This window comes from Lithobates pipiens, unplaced genomic scaffold (assembly GCF_037356315.1).
Source record: "Lithobates pipiens isolate NorthernLeopardFrog02 unplaced genomic scaffold, aLitPip1_a1.2 Scaffold_18, whole genome shotgun sequence".
NCBI classification, from domain to species: Eukaryota; Metazoa; Chordata; class Amphibia; order Anura; family Ranidae; genus Lithobates; species Lithobates pipiens.
The window spans coordinates 614,522,568-614,536,901 of record NW_027507758.1 but is presented as its reverse complement, the minus strand read 5'-3'; the positions used below and the strand labels follow the sequence as shown (position 1 = coordinate 614,536,901).

Here is a 14,334-nt window from a genome sequence, read left to right as displayed (position 1 = left end):
AACAGAGTGTTTGTTTGACTTGAAATCTAGTTTGGAGTCACTGAATGGCCAGATTTGGCTTGTTTCATTAGCTGAACCACTGGCTGCTACTGCACTCTGAAGTGGCTCATTTAGTGGTGGTATCATTACTTTCTGGCCTGCCTGCTGGCTTATTTCATATATAAATCAACCCTGTTGGGAGATCCTTGTTGATGGCTGGGAGATCCCAGGTGACCTCAGTGACCAAATAGGGTCATGACCCTATTTGGCCACTGCTATCACCCGAGATCTACTGTCTGACGTCATTGACCAAACATAAGCCTATCACATGTTACATGTGGGTGACTCCACCCCTTATGACATCATTGGGGCGGGGTCACACGGTGGCGTCACCAGGTTACCACGCTTCTTTCTATACTTAGCGGCGGGGGAAACAGCAATGTCATTTGGCGAGTGTCAAACAATGGAAAACGGTCGTGTTCGTCATGTTTTTTTTTTGTGTGTGGGTCAGAAGCTGGTGTCCATCATGACTGATAATGTGATAATGTGATAATAAAATCATTATCTGCAGCTATTACCTTTTGTACCGCCACCCCCTCCCTTTAGATTGTAAGCTCTACAAGCAGGGCCCTCCTGTACCTTTTGTATTGAACTGTACTGTAATTGTGTTGTCCTCCCTATACATTGTAAAGCGCTGCGTAAACTGTTGTCGCTATATAAATCGATAATAATAATAATAATAAATTTACTTTGGGTAACATTTTTTTTTTTTACATGTTTAAGTTTTTATTTACTTTTCAAGTTTTTTTGGTGAATGAGTAGGGGTGCTATGTACCCCATATTTATTCACATTGGGGAAGGCAGGCTCTGTGGGCTACCTTGTTAGAGGGGTCTTGCAAATTCTGATAATCTACCCCCTGCATCTTCACAAACACTGGGCTGTGGAGAAGAGGCCCTTGTCCTCATTAATATGCCATGTTGAGGACATTTGGCCTGGTATGGTTTGGATGGGGGGATGGCAGTTGCTCAGTTCCCCTTTTTTCTGGCCTGCCGGATTGCACAAGGGTCTGGTGTGGAGTTTGGGGGGGACCTAATGCCAGTTTTGTTTTACGTTGGTGTCCCCTTAAAATCTATCTCAATTTTAAGGGCTTGGTATGGATTTTTGGGAGGACTCCATGCATTCCTTTGTGTTTTTTTGGCATGGGCCCCCTTAAAAATCCCAAAGGGCCTGGTGTGGATTGAGGGGACCCCCACAATTTTTTTATTTTTAATGCCAGCTATTTTTTTTACATTCTGACTGACTGGGGTGACTCATCGTTGTTAGGAAACCAGTAGCTACCGCCTCCTAACAAACAACAGAAATCACAGCAAAAATGCATTCCAGTTTTCCCATGTTCCATACAAAATCATGCTGCATGTTCTACTTTTGCTGCTGGAGTCAATTATGCCTTTGGAATTCTAATGGATCCCTGAGTGATTCCATCAGTACACAGCTTCCTCCAATCTGGACCTTCAGATATCAGATTTTACAGCCGAATATTGTAACCAAGATCCAGACGAGACTAGCTCAGTTACACAGCTTTAACATGGACTCCTTTATTTGAGATGACACACAAATATACATATAGCAGGCTTCCAATAAAACTGTAACCATAAACCTAATTAACATGAACTAGTTATCTAATCCTTTAGACAGCCTAGGTGACAAAGAGACATGACCTTTAGGACAGACTTGCTGTCTTTTAGCTCAGAAGACACAATCAACATTATCATAAATCAACACAGAACTCCTTCATAAAATGGCAAGGTTAATTAGCACAAACAACAATGGGTGAAATACTCTTACACTCGTACACACGACCGGACTTTTCCAACAGACTAGGTCCGACGCTCTTCCCGACTGACTTTCGGCGGAGTTCGGACAGACTTTCCAAACGAACGGACTTGGTCACACATGAACGGTCTAAGTCAGTTCGAAAGTCCGTTCTTTGGAACTTGATGATGTAAGACGGGACTAAAAAAGAAAGTTCAATAGCTATTAGCCAATAGCTTCCCTTGCGTCATATTTGGTCCGTCGGACCAGCATACAGACGAACGGTTTCCTGATAGGAATTGAGTCCGTCGGACAGATTTGAAACGTTCTATTTCTAGGTCCGTCTGATTTTTTAAATGAAAAAAGATCGGATTAGCCCACACATGATTGGATTGTCTGACGAACTGATTCCGTCAGACCTAGTCTGCTGGAAAGTCCGGTCATGTGTACACGGCATTAGAAGTAGACAACAGGATACCCAGGGCTTTCCATATCTCATTATTCAGCATTCCTTTCACATACATCTGCTATATGAGTCCCAAGTATACAGAGACCATCATGGCCTCCTTAATAATGTCCTTTTGCATTACATTACAGAATATCTTCCTAAATGCTTGTAGCTTCCTCAAATGCTAGGGCCCATAGTCGGTAGCCAAGAGGCTAGCATGCAGTCCCCATCCAAAAGCATCTGTCCCGGGTGAGTCTGCCACATTTCTTCCCCATCAAAAGTTGACTAACAAGGTCCCAGACCTCCACCTGGTCTGGATATGCATTAGTCAGACAAAGTCAACTCACATAGTCTGTCCGCATGATCTCCTTTCTTGGCTGCAAGGAATAGTTGACCTCGGTAGGTGTGGGGCAGAGGTCACTGACTCTCTGTCCGGCTGTCAGAGCTTCAGCTGGGTGGTGTTTACTATTCCATGGCTTGGCCTGTTGCTGGGCAGAGGGCCCCACTGCCCCAGTTTCCTGAAGATGAGAAGAAACTGTAGGTGCTAGGCAGAGGCCAGCGGCACTCTGTCCTGTTGCCAGCAATTCAGCTGGGAGTAGAAGCTTCACTACATCTGCTTGTTGCTGGGGAGATGGGCCAACTGCCCCAGCTCCCTGGAACTCCACAGTTGTTGCCGATGCTGGGCAGAGTTTGGTAACACTCTGCCCTGTTGCCAGCACTTCTGCTGGGGACTCCGCATCAGCCACTTCGGCTAACCATTGGGGCAGGAGGCTGGATTCCTCCACTCCCAAACTGTGTAACTGCCATTGGGAAGGTGAGCTGGCTGTTTCTTTCTCCGTTCCCTCATCTGGCTGCTGGGACGACATATCTATGGTACTGTCTCCCAGGTGCACGGATCTTTTCTGGGAAGGAAAGACCGCTTCCTCTACCCTGACCAACTGTTGGGGAGGGAGGATGAACACCTCCTCTACCTTCTCCCCCTGTATCTGCTGCTGGGAAGTGATTGCCACCTTCTCACCCTGAGCCTCTGGAACTGCCACAGGTGTGGGGCAGAGGTCTTGGTTGGACCCTCTGTCCGGTGAGCAGCGCTTCAGCTGGGAAGTTCCTTGCAACTCCACAGATACTGCTGCTGGTGCTGGGCAGAGCACAGTGAAGTTTGGTCCTGATACCAGCTCTTCTGCTGGAGGCTCCTCAGGTTGTTCTTCCTCAGCAGAAAAGTCTATCAAATCCCCTGTCTCTGCAACTGGTGTCTGGGGATAGAGGTTCACCATCTTCTATCCGTGGAACCCAGAAGATGCTATCAGTGCTGGGCAGAGGTTAGCAGAGCTCTGCCCTGTTGTCAGCACGTCAGCTTTGGGGATGGCAATCTCCAGATTTCCCACTGCCGATTCTCTGGCATGCTACTGGACAGGCACATTCCTCCATCCAAGATCATTCCATGTGGAAACAGGTTCGTCAAGGTCAGTCAGCACTTGCTGCATCCACCATAAGATCTCCGCATCCATAGCTGCGGGGGCAGGTTGGCAAACTGTTACTCTGCCATATTGCTGACTTTTCAGCTAGGATTTCAAAGTTGTCAACTGGTATTTCCTGATAGTCCCAGGCAAAGGGAGCCCAGCCCTGGCGCTGAGCAGAGTCTAGCAGCTGTCTGTAGGCGATCTCCAGCTCCCATTCCTGAACGACCAGAAAATCTATAACTTCCAGTGCCCAGTGTAATTCTGAGACATTCAGTAGCACTTCTCTGAAATCCATGATTTCGCCCAACCGCCACTCCAAATCACTCCCAAAGTTAGGGTCCCCTGTCAGCTTCACATACAACAGTCCCAGGCCGCCATAGCCAAAGCCTTCCTTTGGGCTGTCATCCGCTATCCAAGGGCATGCTTGGGATACATGTTACTGGAGGGCTCTGTAGCTCTCATCCAACCGCATTTCTGCCCAGACCAGTCTGCTTAACTCAGCTGTCTGCTCCTTGTGCGTTTTTTTCTCCCAAAAACAGCAACCACAATCCATACTGTGACCGGTACCATTCCTGGATGGAAGGGAGAATTTTTTCCTGGTGTCGCTGCTCACGGGCTAGTGCTTCTTTCCAGAGTTCGCAGCTTATAGAATCAAACCATCCCAGAAGCTCTAATACTGGTCCTCTGTGCTGTATCTGCATCTCTCGCAACCTCCTTCTGAATTCCTCTTCCAAGGCGGCTGGTATCTGTACCTCTCCTCTTCTGCCATCCGGACCTTGGATCCAGGTGTAAGTTTGGATGTCCCAGACTGCAGGAAGCGTCCCACTGCTTGCCACCAATGTAACGGATCCCTGTCGCACTCAGCCTGAGTGCTCCCGTCAGTAAACAGCTTCCTCCAGTCTGGACCTTCAGATATCAGATTTAAAGCCGAATATTGTAACCAAGATCCAGACGAGACTAGCTCAGTTACTCAGCTTTAACATGGACTCCTTTATTTGAGATGACACAAATATATACAGCAGCCTTCCAATAAAACTGTAACCAGAAACCCAATTAACATGAACAAATTATCTAATCCTTTAAACAGCCTAGGTGACTAAGAGACATGATCTTTAGGACATATTTGCTGTCTTTTAGCTCAGAAGACACAATCAACATTATCATAAATCAACACAGAACTCCTTCATACAATAGCAAGGTTAATTAGCACAAACAATGGGTGAAATACTCTTTGAAGTAGACAACAGGAGACCCAGGGCTTTCCAGATCTCATTAATCAGCATTCCTTTCACATACATCTGCTTTATGTCCTTAATAATATCCTTTTGCATTACATAACAGAATATCCTCTTAAATACTTGTAGCTTCCTCAAATGCCTGGGCCCATAGTCAGTAGCATTCAGTCCCCCCAAAAGCCTCTGTCCCGGGTGAGTCTGTCACTGGAATCTATACTCATAGGCCACTTTATTAAGTACACCTGTTCAATTGCTTGGTAGCACAAATTGCTAACCAGCCAATCATATGGCAACAACTCAATGCATTTAGGCATCTAGACGTGGTGAAGATGACTTGCTGAAGTTCAAACTGAGCATCAGAATGGGGAAGAAAGGGAATTTAAGTGACTTTGAACATAGCATGGTTGTCGGTGCTAGAAGGGCTGGTCTGAGTATTTAAAAAACTGCTGATCTACTAGGATTTTCAGACACAACCATCTCTAAGATTTAAAGAAAATGGGCATAGTTTAAATGCCATGGCTTACCTAAGTATTGTTCAACACTGAAGAAATGGCTGCACTCCAAGATCCATCAAAATTCTTATTTAACCACTTGCCGACCGCCGCACGACGATATACGTCGGCAGAATGGCACGGGCAGGCATATGGGCGTATATATAAGTCCCTGCCTGCCCGCGGGTGGGGGGCCCGATCGGGCCCCCCCCCGGTGCCTGCGGCAGTCGGCATTCCTTCGAGAGCGATCCGGGATGAGGGGGCGGCCATTCATTCATGGCCACCCCCTCGCGATCGCTCTCGACGAATGGAAATCCCCCGTGACATCACTTCCTCTCCTGTAATGTAAACACAGGAGAGGAAGTGATGTATTCTCTCCTCCGTGTCGGTATTTTTCGTTCCGACACGGAAGAGAGCGCATCGGTGAGTTGCACCAACACTCTACACACACAGTAGAACATGCCAGGCACACTCACACCCCCCCTTTACCCCCCGATCACCCCCCCAATTACCCCTGCCCCCCAGTCACAGTGACACCAATGTCATTTTTTTTTTTTTTGTTTTCTTTTTTGCATTGGTGTCATTTGTGACTGTAATAACTGTTAGGGCAGTTAGAGTTAGCCCCCTTTAGTTCTAATGTACCCCCCTAACCCCCCCCAATAAAGGTTTAACCCCGTGATCACCCCCCGTCGCCAGTGTCACTAAGGCTGGGTTCACATTGCAGCGGTTTATGAGAACGAATGTGATTCGCACCGCACTGCAGTGCAAATCACATCCGATCTCTGTGCGATTCGAGTTCAGCCATTCGCCACACCCGCCACACCCGCCGCACCCGCCGCAAATTCGCACGGGACCCTTTTTTTGGCCCGCAGCAGAATCGGATCGCATGGGTGTTCACACCATGCGATCCGAGTTTGCAGATCGCACTGCGATATGCGAACTGATCTGGGGGTGTCAGTAACATTTCACTGACACTCCCAGCAGTTCGCATAGGGCAGTGTGAACTGCCGCCGGGAGGCATGCGATGCGGGAACCCGCCGCGGATTCGCGGCGTTTCCGCATCGCTCCAGTGTGAACCCAGCCTAATAAGCGATCATTTTTCTGATCGTCGTATTAGTGTCACAGGTGACGCTAGTTAGGCAGGTAGGTATTTAGGTTCGCCGCAGCTTTTTATAGCGCCAGGGACCCCCATATACTACCGCATAAAGCCCCCTGATTGCCCCCTAGTTAACCCTTTTACCTGTGATCACCATATAACTGTTACAGGTGACGCTGGTTGGTTAGTTATTTTTTTATAGTTTCAGGGCACCCGCCATTTATTACCTAATAAAGGTTTAACCCCCTGATCACCCGGCGGGTGTCATTTGTGACTAATAACTGTTAGGGCAGTTAGGGTTAGCCCCCTTTAGTTCTAAGGTACCCCCCTAACCCCCCCAATAAAGGTTTAACCCCGTGATCACCCCCCGTCGCCAGTGTCACTAAGGCTGGGTTCACATTGCAGCGGTTTATGAGAACGGATGTGATTCGCACCGCACTGCAGTGCAAATCACATTCGATCTCTGTGCGATTCGAGTTCAGCCATTCGCCGCACCCGCCACACCCGCCGCACCCGCCGCAAATTCGCACGGGACCCTTTTTTTGGCCCGCAGCAGAATCGGATCGCATGGGTGTTCACACCATGCGATCCGAGTTTGCAGATCGCACTGCGATATGCGAACTGATCTGGGGGTGTCAGTAACATTTCACTGACACTCCCAGCAGTTCGCATAGGGCAGTGTGAACTGCCGCCGGGAGGCATGCGATGCGGGAACCCGCCGCGCATTCGTGGCGTTCCCGCATTGCTCCAGTGTGAACCCAGCCTAATAAGCGATCGTTTTTCTGATCGCTGTATTAGTGTCACAGGTGACGCTAGTTAGGCAGGTAGGTATTTAGGTTCGCCGCAGCTTTTTATAGCGCCAGGGACCCCCATATACTACCGCATAAAGCCCCCTGATTGCCCCCTAGTTAACCCTTTCACCAGTGATCACCATATAACTGTTACAGGTGACGCTGGTTGGTTAGTTATTTTTTTATAGTTTCAGGGCACCCGCCATTTATTACCTAGTCTCACTAGTGTACCCCTAAATTTAGGGGTGTCTACTTTCCAAAATGGGGTCATTTGGGGGGGGTTTGTGCCATCTTGGCATTTTATGGCCTTCAAAACTGTAACGCCCTTAGAAAGCCTGAAGGCGGTGCTTGGTTTTCGGGGCCCCGTACGCGGCTAGGCTCCCAAAAAGTCCCACATATGTGGTATCCCCGTACTCAGGAGAAGCAGCAGAATTTATTTTGGGGTGTCATTTCACATATGCCCATGGCATGCGTGAGCAATATATCATTTAGTGACAACTTTGTGAAAAAAAAAAAAAAAAAAAAAAAAGTTTGTAATTTTCCCGCAACTTGTGGCAAAATATAAAATATTCCATGGACTCAACATGCCTCTCAGCAAATAGCTTGGGGTGTCTACTTTCTAAAATGGGGTCATTTGTGGGGGTTTTGTGCCATCTTGGCATTTTATGGCCTTCAAAACTGTAATAGGTAGTGAGAAGTGAACTCAAAAATTTACGCCCTTAGAAAGCCTGAAGGCGGTGCTTGGTTTTCGGGGCCCCGTACGCGGCTAGGCTCCCAAAAAGTCCCACATATGTGGTATGCCCGTACTCAGGAGAAGCAGCAGAATTTATTTTGGGGTGTCATTTCACATATGCCCATGGCATGCATGAGCAATATATCATTTAGTGACAACTTTGTGAAAAAAAAAAAAAAAAAAAAAAAAGTTTGTCATTTTCCCGCAACTTGTGGCAAAATATAAAATATTCCATGGACTCAACATGCCTCTCAGCAAATAGCTTGGGGTGTCTACTTTCTAAAATGGGGTCATTTGTGGGGGTTTTGTGTCATCTTGGCATTTTATGGCCTTCAAAACTGTAATAGGTAGTGAGAAGTGAACTCAAAAATTTACGCCCTTAGAAAGCCTGAAGGCGGTGCTTGGTTTTCGGGGCCCCGTACGCGGCTAGGCTCCCAAAAAGTCCCACATATCTGGTATCCCCGTACTCAGGAGAAGCAGCAGAATTTATTTTGGGGTGTCATTTCACATACGCCCATAGCATGTGTGAGCAATATATCATTTAGTGACAACTTTGTGTAAAAAAAAAAAATATTTTTTTTTTTGTCATTATTCAATCGCTTGAGGCAAAAAAATAAAATATTCAATGGGCTCAACATGCCTCTTATCAATTTCCTTAGGGGGTCTACTTTCCAAAATGGGGTCATTTGGGGGGGTTTTGTACTGCCCTGCCATTTTAGCACCTCAAGAAATGAGATAGGCAGTCGTAAACTAAAAGCTGCGTAAATTCCAGAAAACGTACCTTAGTTTGTAGATGTGACAACTTTTGCGCAAACCAATAAATATACAATTATTGACTTTTTTTTTACCAAAGACATGTGGCTGAATACATTTTGGCCTAAATGTATGACTAAAATTGAGTTTATTGGATTTTTCTAATAACAAAAAGTAGAAAATATCATTTTTTTTCAAAATTTGCGGTCTTTTTACGTTTATATCGCAAAAAATAAAAATCGCAGAGGCAATCAAATACCATCAAAAGAAAGCTCTATTTGTGGGAAGAAAAGGACGGAAATTTTGTTTGGGTACAACATTGCATGACCGCGCAATTACCAGTTAAAGCAGCGCAGTGCCAAAGTGTAAAAAGACCTCTGGTCATTTACCAGCAAAATGGTCCGGTCTGAAAGTGGTTAATAACAAACATCCCAAGTGTTACAGACAGTTCAAATTGTAGACGCGTTTCACACACTAACAGGTGCGCTTATTCATTACCAGGTAATGAATAAGCGACCTTGGTAACCCCTCTTCTTTATACATGTTCTTCTGGGCCTTGACTCCAATCTAAAAAAAAAGGTCCAGATCTCTCAAAATGTTGGGGGTTTTCTTGGAGTCCAAATGGGTTCCCTATATTCATCTGTAAGGAAGTCCACATATCTGAAATTATCTTTTTTTGTGCTCTCTCCCTTCATATAGGTCAGCCATTCCCAACCGGGGGTTCTATGGATATCTAGGGTTTCTCCAGAGTTTTCAGGGGTTTCTCAAGCTGTGGCTAACTGACCTTTTTTTCTATAGTGCCTGTATAGTTTCAGCTCCAAAGCCATTAGGAAAAGCCATTCACCTGATAGCAGATACTGTTACTTTAAGGGGCACATTCTGATAACCACTGTACAGGGATAATTTTTCCCATTGACGGCCGATGTGTTCATTTTAGCAAGGATTCCTCAAGATCTGAAAATTATTTCAGTGGGTTCCTCTGGGGTAAGGTGAGTCAACATATCTAAAATGATTTTTTTTGCTTTCTCTCCCTCCATATAGGCTAGCCATTCTCATCCAGGGCTTCATGGAACTCTAGAGTTCCTCCAGCGGTTGCCAGAGGTTCCTCAAGCTCACCTTTTATTTTATGGTGTCTGCATAGTTTCAGCTCTCATGCCCCGTACACATGAGCAGATTTTCCGTCAGAAAAAGCTTGGCTTGCATACACACGGTCACACAAACGTTCTCTGAACATTCGATTCGATCAAGAACGCGTTGACGTACAACACTACGACGAGCCGAGAAAATTAACCACTTCAGCCCCGGAGGATTTTACCCCCTTCCTTACCAGAGCACTTTTTGCGATTCGGCACTGCGTCGCTTTAACTGACAATATCACGGTCATGCGACGTTGCACCCAAACAAAGTTGACGTCTTTTTTTTCCCACAAATAGAGCTTTATTTTGGTGGTATTTGATCACCTCTGCGGTTTTTATTTTTTGCGCTATAAACAAAAAAAAGAGCGACAATTTTGAAAAAAACACAATATTTTTTACTTTTTGCTATAATAAATATCCAATTTAAAAAAAAAAAATGTTTCCTCAGTTTAGGCCGATATATATTCTTCTACATATTTTTGGTAAAAAAAAATCGCAATTAGCGATTATTGATTGGTTTGCGCAAAAGTTATAGCGTTTACAAAATAGGGGATAGATTTATGCCTTTTTTTTACTAGTAATGGCAGCGATCTGCGATTTGTTTAGTGACTGCGACATTATGGCGGACACATCGGACACTTTTGACACATTTTTGGGACCATTCACATTTACACAGCGATTGTGCTATAAAATTGCACTGATTACTGTGTAAATATGACTGTCAGGAAAGGTGTTAACACCAGGGGGCGCTGCAGGGGTTAATATGTTCCCTATGGGATTGATTCTAACTGTGGGGGGAGGGGACTCACAAGAGGAGGAGACCGATCGGTGTTCCTCTGTACTGGGAACACACCATCGGTCTCCTCTCCACAGACAGGACATGGATCTGTGTGTTTACATACACAGATCCACGATCCTGCTGTGTTCCCGTGCAATCGCGGGTGCCCAGCGGACATCGCGGCCGCCAGGCACACGCACCGGGCCCTGAGCGATGCCGCAGGTGCGCGCGCCCCCCTTTAGGTGGCCGGAAATCAGAGGACGTCATATGACGCCTACCCAGGATGGGAGATCCCATCTGTGGGCATCAAATGACTATAGGCCGGGGCTAAAGTGGTAAAGTTAGAATTGTTTCCGAGCATGCATAATAATTTTGCGCATCAGAATTTGTACAGACGTTTGGAATTTCTGATCGGAACTTTTTCCGACCGAAAAATAGAGAACCTGCTCTCAATCTTTTGCTGGCTGGAATTCTGCCAGCAAAAGTTCGATGGAGTATACACACGGTCGGAATTTCTGACCAAAAGCTCACATCCAACTTTTGCTAGCAGAATTTATGATCGTGCGTATAGGGGGCTTAACACCATTAGGCAGAGCCATCTGCATGACACCAGCAATTTAATTAACTGTAAGGGGTGAATTTTGACCACCACTGTACAGGGAGCATTTTTTCCCATTGACCACCAAAGTATTTTAACAGATTCCCTGAAAATGATATCAAGCAGTGCTTCTGGGGTAAAAAAGGTTAAAAAAGGCTTGTATAAGCAATTTTCAAGAGGGGAACATCTGTTGAGGAGGGGGAATGGACACATTTCACCTCGGGCCTAAGATCTTATAGGGTATCGAGTACTGTCAGCTTGATCTACAAGTCCCCCCTCCAGCCTCCAGATAGTTACGATAACCATGTGGGGAAGTCCAGTTGCAGGAAACAGAACTTGTATTAAAGTCAAAGTTCAGCAATTCACAACAACCCCAGGGGGGATGGCCCCCGACCGGGAACACTCACAGGATGTAAGAGCGATGTGTAGCAGAGCAGGTCTTAGAGGTGCCAGCAGTAGACATGGGCGCAGTCAATAAATTCATTTCATTCCGTTCCGTTCCGTTACGGTTCGTATTAAAATTAATTCGTACTTCGTATTTCGTGTCCGAAATTCAATTTCAATTTGTACGAAATACGAATTTTCATTAGATTCGTTAACTTGTACGAATATTCTTTACGATGAATTTAAAGGCAAAAATATATACCTCAATATGACAGTCGATGCTCATGGAAGTTTGGTTTTTATCCGAAATTCCGTTGAAGAATTTTCTATCCGAAATACGAATTTTCGTTAGATAAGAAAGAGAGAAGCGGATTGTCTGCCATGCACCGTTGGTCCAGTTTTCGCCTGCTTCAGTTTTGATAGATCCCCCCACACTGTTTGGGGTCACCGGGGATGTGCGGAGAGCACATGCTTGGTAACACCAATTTCCAGTGATCCCGCACATCCCCGGTGACCCCGTACAGTGCGGGGGATCAAAACTGGAGCAGCTGTGCATGGCAGCCATGTGCTCATTATGAGGGGCTCCCGCCATCCCTGTGCTGTGCTGACTTCCTCCTGGGGCTGTACCTCTGCTGTGCTCATTATGAGGGGCTCCCACCATCCCTGTGCTCCCACCATTCCCGGGAGGAAGTCAGCATAGCACAGGGATGATGGGAGCCCCTCATAATGAGCACAGCAGAGGTACAGCCCCAGGAGGAAGTCAGCATAGCACAGGGATGGTGGGAGCCCCTCATAATAAGCATAATGACTGAGTCGTAGATGCGACGACAACTGATCCGAAATTCGTAAACAAAAGTTCGTATTGCGTACAAAATTCGGACGCATAGCAATCCGTATTTCGGATCCTCCCGAACGTACGAATTTTGGGAAATTCGTACGAATTTGAGATTCGTACGAAACGAATGGCACATGTCTAGCCAGCAGCACCTATCTTGAGGGGTGGAATGTGGCCTGGCTGTTCTGTACCCAAATGGGGAGTCCTTCAGGAAGGATGGCATGTCCCTATCCTTTCCCTACTCATCTGGAACTTCTCCCCACTGCTATTTACTGTTCCTGACAGATGGGCGACCTGTTTCTACACTACCCACATGCACGCCAAGCTCGAGAGCCAGGGTCTTAAATAAGATTGGCTCTGATGAATAGGGTTCTCCCTTGAAACGTGTTAGCCGTTACGGATGCTGTCTGGTCTTCCCATAATACCGGTTGATTGCAGTGGACCTGCAGGCCATCTCCTTTACTTGTTATGACGTGCATATCTATGTCATGTGCTTGTGATTATAACACTTTTTGCTTTTTATCTTTCAATAAAATGTACTATGGTAATGAGCTACATCAATGCGCCCTTCTCTTGTTGTTGTTTTGCAGTGCATGTAAGGATACCTATTGTCCTACAAGGCAGCAATTCTAATTGGCGCAGATGAAGAGTTGACACAATACACCTTAAAGCTTACTACTCAAACGCAGCAGGGCATTTCTTGAATCACATTACATAGACTCCGTCTGACCCAAGATGACACCAGAGTCATGTGGGGTGGCAGCATTCAATCAGATAACCCCCCCAGTGAACCAGTAAATCATAGAGGAACCATGTTCCTCTTGACTTCCTCTCACTTTTTAATGGCAATGTGGATGAGCAGCACCTGCAGTGGAGAAAGTAGACTGCACCTGCCTACAGCCTAAGCTGCTGACTTCATCACGTCTGCTGGCGCTTGTGCGAGAACTTTGAGCTTGTTTCATTTATTGTACACCCTCTGTACTGAATAAGTGTAGTGGTTTCAGACTATCTGATCTGCTTTGTTTCTCTCCTCATGTCTCCTGTTGCCATCATTTCATTGCTGAGCTAATCGAAGTATGAGTTGTGATCCGTGTCAAGCTGGTCATCTCCATCCTGTGGACACTTTCGGTACATGTAGGAGCACATCACCTCAGTTGGTAAGATGCTTTTGTCTCTCGGTGGTGGACTGGGGTTGGCACATTTGGAGTATTGGTTTGCACATGCAATTTTTCGCTTGATACATGCTTATTGGCTTTTCATGAAAAAAAAATTCTGGACACATGCTTATTGGACTTTGCTTATAAATGTATTTTATTGTCTTGGGTTGAAAATTCAAAGGGAAAGCGCAACACAGATTTTTTTTCATCAGATTTATTACCTTGTATTTAGGCATAAGTGGGTGCAGTCTCCGCATCACTTTTATTGATTCAAGGTTGGATTAAATTCCACTAAGCTCCGAGTCTAACAATATTAATGTAGCGCCGGTACTCCTGAAGAGTACGCGTTATGTTGTAAATTTAGTTTTTTCCTAAGCCCTTGTACACACGGTCGGAGATTCCGACAACCAAATCCGTCGAATTTTGTCCGATGGATTTTGTCTGAAACTGTTGCATACACACGGTCGGACAAAGTTGTCGGAAAATCCGTCATAATGACGTTATTTCATTACGACGGGACTACGTTTACGCTAGTAGCCAATAGCTTTGGTGTAGGAATTTCATCTGAGCATGCTTGGCACTTTGTCCGATCGGAATTCTCTACACATGATCGGAGTATGTCCGATCGGAGCATTTTGTCTGAACATTTT

General features: G+C 45.8%; 1 protein-coding gene and 1 long non-coding RNA gene across 2 annotated transcripts in view; both read right to left on the bottom strand.

Annotated features, from left to right (window-relative positions):
• Positions 1-14,334, bottom strand: part of LOC143989263 (uncharacterized) — a 436,678-nt gene that overhangs the window by 198,470 nt on the left and 223,874 nt on the right. The gene's annotated exons all lie outside the window — the stretch shown is intronic.
• Positions 1-14,334, bottom strand: part of LOC143990354 (uncharacterized) — a 36,744-nt gene that overhangs the window by 496 nt on the left and 21,914 nt on the right. The gene's annotated exons all lie outside the window — the stretch shown is intronic.